Source organism: Salmo salar, chromosome 06, assembly GCF_965601325.2.
Source record: "Salmo salar chromosome 06, fSalSal1, whole genome shotgun sequence".
In the NCBI taxonomy this organism is placed as follows: Eukaryota; Metazoa; Chordata; class Actinopteri; order Salmoniformes; family Salmonidae; genus Salmo; species Salmo salar.
The window spans coordinates 6,015,083-6,022,206 of NC_138296.1; positions in this window are offsets into that span (position 1 = coordinate 6,015,083).

The following is a 7,124-nucleotide window of genomic DNA, read 5'->3' on the forward strand; positions in this document are numbered from 1 at the left end:
AGTGTTATGTTTGGGGCAAATCCAAGACAACACATCACTGAGTACCACTCTCCATATTTTCAAGCAAAGTGGTGACTGCATCATGTTATGGGTTTGCTCGTAATCGTTAAGGACTGACGTGTTTTTCAGGATTAAAAATAGACAGATGGAGCTAAGCACGGGCAAAATCTTAGAGGAAAACCTGGTTTAGTCTCTCACCAGATACTGGGAGATTAATTCACCTTTCAGCAGGACAATAACCTAAAACACAAGGCCAAATCTACGTTGAAGTTTCTCACCAAGAAGACAGTGAGTGTTGCAGAGTTACAGTTTTGACTTAAATCTACTTGAAAATCTATGGCAAGACCTGAAAATGATTGTCTAGCAATGATCAACAACCAATTTGACAGAGCTTGAAGAATTTTGAAAAGAATAATGGGCAAATTATGCACAATCCAGGTGTGGAAAGCTGTTAGAGACTTACCCAGAAAGACTCACAGCTGTAATCGCAGCTAAAGGTGCTTCTACAAAGAATTGACTCAGGTGTGTGAATACTTAGGTAAATTAGATATTTATGTATTTATTTAAGACAGTCGCCTAGGATAGGGGGCGCTACAGCGATTTTTGAAAAAAATTCGTGCCCATTTTAAACGGCCTCCTACTCAAACTCAGAAGGTAGGATATGCATATAATTAATACTTGTGGATAGAAAACACCCTAAAGTTTCTAAAACTATTTGAATGGTGTCTGTGAGTATAACAGAACTCATATGGCAGTCAAAACCCCGAGACAGATCGAAACAGGAAGTGGAATTCTGAATTGCGGACTCAACTTCATCACTTTGCCTATAAATCACACCGTTAGCAATGGTTCATTGACCACTTCCTATTGCTTCCACTAGATGTCGCCAGTCTTTACAAAGTGGTTTGAGTCTCCTACTGTGAAAACTGACAGAATGAGAGGCTGTGGAAAGTGGTCACATGAGGAGGGCCATCACCATTATGACGCCGGCGCCCCTGGCTACTCTCCCCTTTCGAAACGTTTAGAAAGACAATGCAATCGTCCCCCTTGAATCTTATTGGAGCTCTGGTTGAAAAAGGCCCTAAAGATTTATGTTATACAACGTTTGACATGTTTGAACGAACCTAAAAAAAAAAAAAAAGCATTTTATTGAAAGAGGAGTCCTGCGGCCGACGGAGCTTTTGGAGCAGCCTTCAGAACACGCTAATTGGGACGTAAAGGATTAACTTTTTCGAACGAAAATACATTTGTTGTGGACCTGGGATTCCTGGAAGTGCTTTCTGATGAAGATAATCAAAGGTAAGGGATTATTGACAATAGCATACAAGAGTAGATTTGATATGCGATTGTTCCAAGATGGCGCTGACCTGTAACGGTAGCCTATTTTTCTGAGTATCGCATCACCTTTTATCGCAAAGTGTGATTACCCAGTAAAGTTATTTTTAAATCTGGCATTGCAGGTGCTTTCAAGAGATGCTAATCTATAAATCTTAGAATGACAATATTACATTTTAAAAATGTTTTCGAATAGTAATTTAGTAAATTGTAGCGCTGTTTCACCGGACGCATTTGAGGGAAAATAGTTAGTCAACGTTACGCGCCGATGTAAAATGCTGTTTTTATATAGAAATATGAACTTTATCGAACAAAAGAATACATGTATTGTGTAACATGATGTCCTAGGAGTGTCATCTGATGAAGATTGTCAAAGGTTAGTGCTGCATTTAGCTGTTTTTTGGTTATTTGTGATGCATGTGGTTGGTCGGAAAATGGCTATGTGGCTACTTTTACGATATACTCCTCTAACATAATCTAATGTTTTGCTTTTGCTGTAAAGCCTTTTTGAAATCGGACACCGTGGTTCGATTCAGGAGAGGTGTATCTATAAAACGATTTAACATAGTCCTATATTTGAAAAAATATATATATTACATTTTGTTATGCTAATAGGGATAGGATTTTTCGCTGGATGTCGAGACCGACCAGGGGTTAATTTTTTACGAAATATGCACAAATTTCTAAAAACATGTTTTCACTGTCATTATGGGGTATTGTGTGTAGATTGATAAAACAAGATATATTTTTTATCCACAATACATCAAAATGTTTAATAAGTCAAGGGGCATGAATACTTTCTCAAGGCACTGCTGTGGCCCACACACACACACACACACACACACACACACACACACACACACACACACACACACACACACACACACACACACACACACACACACACACACACACACACACACACACACACACACACACACACACACACACACACACACACACACACACACACAGAGGTCTTTGAACAAAACATGAAGTACATTTGGTGTCTCAAATGGCATCCTATTCCCTTTATAATGCACTAATTTTGACCAGAGCCCCTATATAGGGAATAGGGCTCTGGTCTAAAATAGTGCACTATATAGGGAATGGGCTCTGGTCTAAAGTAGTGCACTATATAGGGAATAGGGTTCCACTTGGGACACATTCTGATGATGAATTCCCAGTGCCCTACAGTGAAGTGTGGGAGAGGTTTATAAGAGATTATTATACTGCTTTCTCCCCTCCTCTCTCTACAGCCCATATAAACTAAACACTGTTGTCACAGACATTACTAAACTAACTGTTATACACAGACATACATTATTAAACTAACTGTTATACACAGACATACACTATTAAACTAACTGTTATACACAGACATACATTATTAAACTAACTGTTATACACAGACATACACTATTAAACTAACTGTTATACACAGACATACACTATTAAACTAACTGTTATACACAGACATACATTATTAAACTAACTGTTATACACAGACATACATTATTAAACTAACTGTTATACACAGACATACACTATTAATGCTCTTAACTCTTTACACACAGTATAAACGATTTAGAATGAGAAAATCTGACAATGCTATTCTGACGTCTGTCTGTATGAATGGGACTCTATTCTGACGTCTGTCTGTATGAATGGGAGGGTGGTGCCTGCGTCCCAAATGGCACGCTACACCCTGGGTAGTGCACTACTTTTGACTAGGGCCCTGGGTAGTGCACTAAGTAGGGAATATGGTGTCTCTCATCCACAGTAGCCTTTTGTCTCACTCCTTCTGGTCACACACACATACACACACACATGCAAACACACACACACACACACACACACACACACACACACACACACACACACACACACACACACACACACACACACACACACACACACTCACACACTCACACACTCGTACGCACACAGATTGTAGCCCTAAGGGCAGAGTCTTAATAAGACACAGAGACAGGTAACCAGCCAGTTGCCAGTATTTGAATGGAACCAAAGCATATGTAATGGTACGGGCCTAGAAGGCTGGTAATAAGCTAAGGTAGATAGACTGTGATGTATATAATGGTAAGGTGGACCTATCAATCTCCTCCACTTCCACGTCTAGGGTGGACCTATCTATCTCCTCCACTTCCACGTCTAGGGTGGACCTATCTATCTCCTCCACTTCTATGTCTAGGGTGGACCTATCTATCTCCTCCACTTCTATGTCTAGGGTGGACCTATCTATCTCCTCCACTTCTATGTCTAGGGTGGACCTATCTATCTCCTCCACTTCTATGTCTAGGGTGGAGGTTATCACAACAACCAAGCTTTCACACACACACACACACACACACACACACACACACACACACACACACACACACACACACACACACACACACACACACACACACACACACACACACACATGGACACTTGGCTGGCCCTCCTTCTGCTCTAGCAGACAGAATCACTGACCTCATAACAGAGATAGGCTGTACAAGCTTAGAGATACTTCACCACCAAATCAAGGTTTGTCTATGTTTTTAAGTGTCCACATTGCTATTGCAAGCCATCCATTTTGTAGGTAGAAATCTAGTCTTAGAAGAATGGGACTAGAAGATTGTCAGTAACAGATTTCAGAATATTTCTGGGAGCACTGCTAGTAGTGTTCAGAGACTGTCCTCTTTCTCTGCCATTCACACACCACAGCTACAATAACACATCCTGCTGCCATGTTGCTGTTCTACAACCAAATCTCTATTCCACATGACACACTCAGAAAATCAATATGGACCGTGCCATCGAATTACCTCATCGTTTACAACACCCTCAAACAGGAAGTGCTATTCATGGTTTCTGATCATGTGACATGAAACAGGAAGTAGGATAGACTTGCAGTAGCTTCCTCTCATTGGTAAAATATTCCTCCCACCTGCTTGGATCCACTTTAAAAGGGCCTGTATTAATAAAAGTGTCTCAGTGTAGGAGTGTTGATCTAGGACCAGGTCCCCCAGTCCATTCATTTATTATCATAACTCATTATGATATAAAAGGGCTAATCTGATCTTAGATCAGTTTTCCTACTCCGGGACACTTTGTTAATACAGACCCTGATGCATGGGCTGTGTGATTGTAATTGTTGTAGTCTGACTATGCCTGTCAGTATGGCTAGACTGTGAACCCTAACCCCAACCCTAACTCCCTATCTAAACCTTCTATGAAGAATGAGTCATAATGGCCCCTAACTAAACCTTATATGAGGACAGAGTCATAATGTCCCCTGTCTAAACCGTCTATGAGGACAGAGTCATACAGCCCACTATAATGGTCCCTAACTAAACATTCTATGAGGACAGAGTCATAATGTCCCCTATCTAAACCTTCTATGAGGACAGAGTCATACAGCCCACTGTAATGGCCCCTAACTAAACATTCTATGAGGACAGAGTCATAATGTCCCCTATCTAAACCTTCTATGAGGACAGAGTCATAATGTCCCCTATCTAAACCTTCTATGAGGACAGAGTCATAATGTCCCCTATCTAAACCTTCTATGAGGACAGAGTCATAATGGCCCCTAACTAAACCTTCTATGAGCAAATCTAGCCATGAGAAAGCATAAGCTGATTGTTCACACACACACACACACACACACACACACACACACACACACACACACACACACACACACACACACACACACACACACCACACACACACACACACACACACACACACACACACACACACACACACACACACACAGTAAAGGTCTGGGTGTAGCTGGTGCAGAGGAGTCAGGTGCAGGATAGCAGAGATGAGTAATAAAAGTAACTTTACTCAAAATTACCAAGTACATGTAGTAATACCAAGCCCACACGAAAGGACCAAAATACATAAAACAAACACGCACAAAAAACATGGGGGAACAGAGGGTTAAATAATGAACAAGTGATTGGGGAATTGAAACCAGGTGTGTAAAACAAAGACAAAACAAATGGAAAATGAAAAGTGGATCGGCGATGGCTAGAAGGCCGGTGACGTCGACCGCCGAACGAACAAGGAGAGGGACCGACTTCGGCGGAAGTTGTGACACACACACACACACACACACACACACACACACACACACACACACACACACACACACACACTCATACATACATACATACATACATACATACATACATACATACATACATACATACATACATACATACATACATACATACATACATACACACACACATACATACATACCCATGTGTTTCCATTGGTCTGACTCCATGTGTTTCCATTGGTCTGACTCCATGTGTTTCCATTGGTCTGACTCCATGTGTTTCCATTGGTCTGACTCCATGTGTTTCCATTGGTCTGACTCCATGTGTTTCCATTGGTCTCACTCCATGTGTTTCCATTGGTCTGACTCCATGTGTTTCCATTGGTCTGACTCCATGTGTTTCCATTGGTCTCACTCCATGTGTTTCCATTGGTCTCACTCCATGTGTTACCATTGGTCTGACTCCATGTGTTTCCATTGGTCTGACTCCATGTGTTACCATTGGTCTGACTCCATGTGTTTCCATTGGTCTGACTCCATGTGTTTCCATTGGTCTGACTCCATGTGTTACCATTGGTCTGACTCCATGTGTTTCCATTGGTCTGACTCCATGTGTTACCATTGGTCTGACTCCATGTGTTTCCATTGGTCTGACTCCATGTGTTACCATTGGTCTGACTCCATGTGGAAGTGTGTCAGACTCAGAGCAGGAAAAACTAAACAACTTAGTCAAACTATGGTTTCGGTGGTTACTACGGTTACGTCTCATATGGCACCCTAGTCCCTATATAGTGCCCTACTTTAGAACAGGGCCCTATTCCCTATATAGTGCCCTACTTTAGACCAGAGCCCTATAGGGCACTAGGGTGCCATTTGGGACGCAAACAGCCAGCCCAGGACAGACCTTAGTCAGAGGTGTGGTCCAGTTTAGCTAAACAAGGACCCTTTGAGTCACTCTCTGAGGGAGTACTGTACACACACCCACATGTACACACACACGCACACGCACACAGATGCACACACACACAGAGATACACACACGCTCACACACACATGCGCACACACATATACTCCCAGGCAGAGGTCCGCCACAATAAGCCCTGGTGTTAGTGTTGACCTGAGCGTGACCTGTGAAATCCATCATCAGTACGACCCTTAACCCCTGTCCCCTGAGAGAAGGACCAGTGACGTGCCAGAGACTAACAACAACTAACAAAACAACAACTTTTATCTTGTCCATGTTTTCATTTTGCCTTCATCTGCTTCTTTATGTATTACTGAACACGTACAGTGAGGGAAAAAAGTATTTGATCCCCTGCTGATTTTGTTCGTTTGCCCACTGACAAAGAAAGGATCAGTCTATAAATTTAATGGTAGGTTTATTTGAACAGTGAGAGACAGAATAACAACAAAAATATCCAGAAAAACGCATGTCAAAAATGTTATAAATTGATTTGCATTTTAATGAGGGAAATAAGTATTTGACCCCTATCAATCAGAAAGATTTCTGGCTCCCAGGTGTCTTTTATACAGGTAACGAGCTGAGATTAGGAGCACACTCTTAAAGGGAGTGCTCCTAATCTCAGTTTGTTACCTGTAAAAAAGACACCTGTCCACAGAAGCAATCAATCAATCAGATTCCAAACTCTCCACCATGGCCAAGACCAAAGAGCTCTCCAAGGATGTCAGGGACAAGATTGTAGACCTA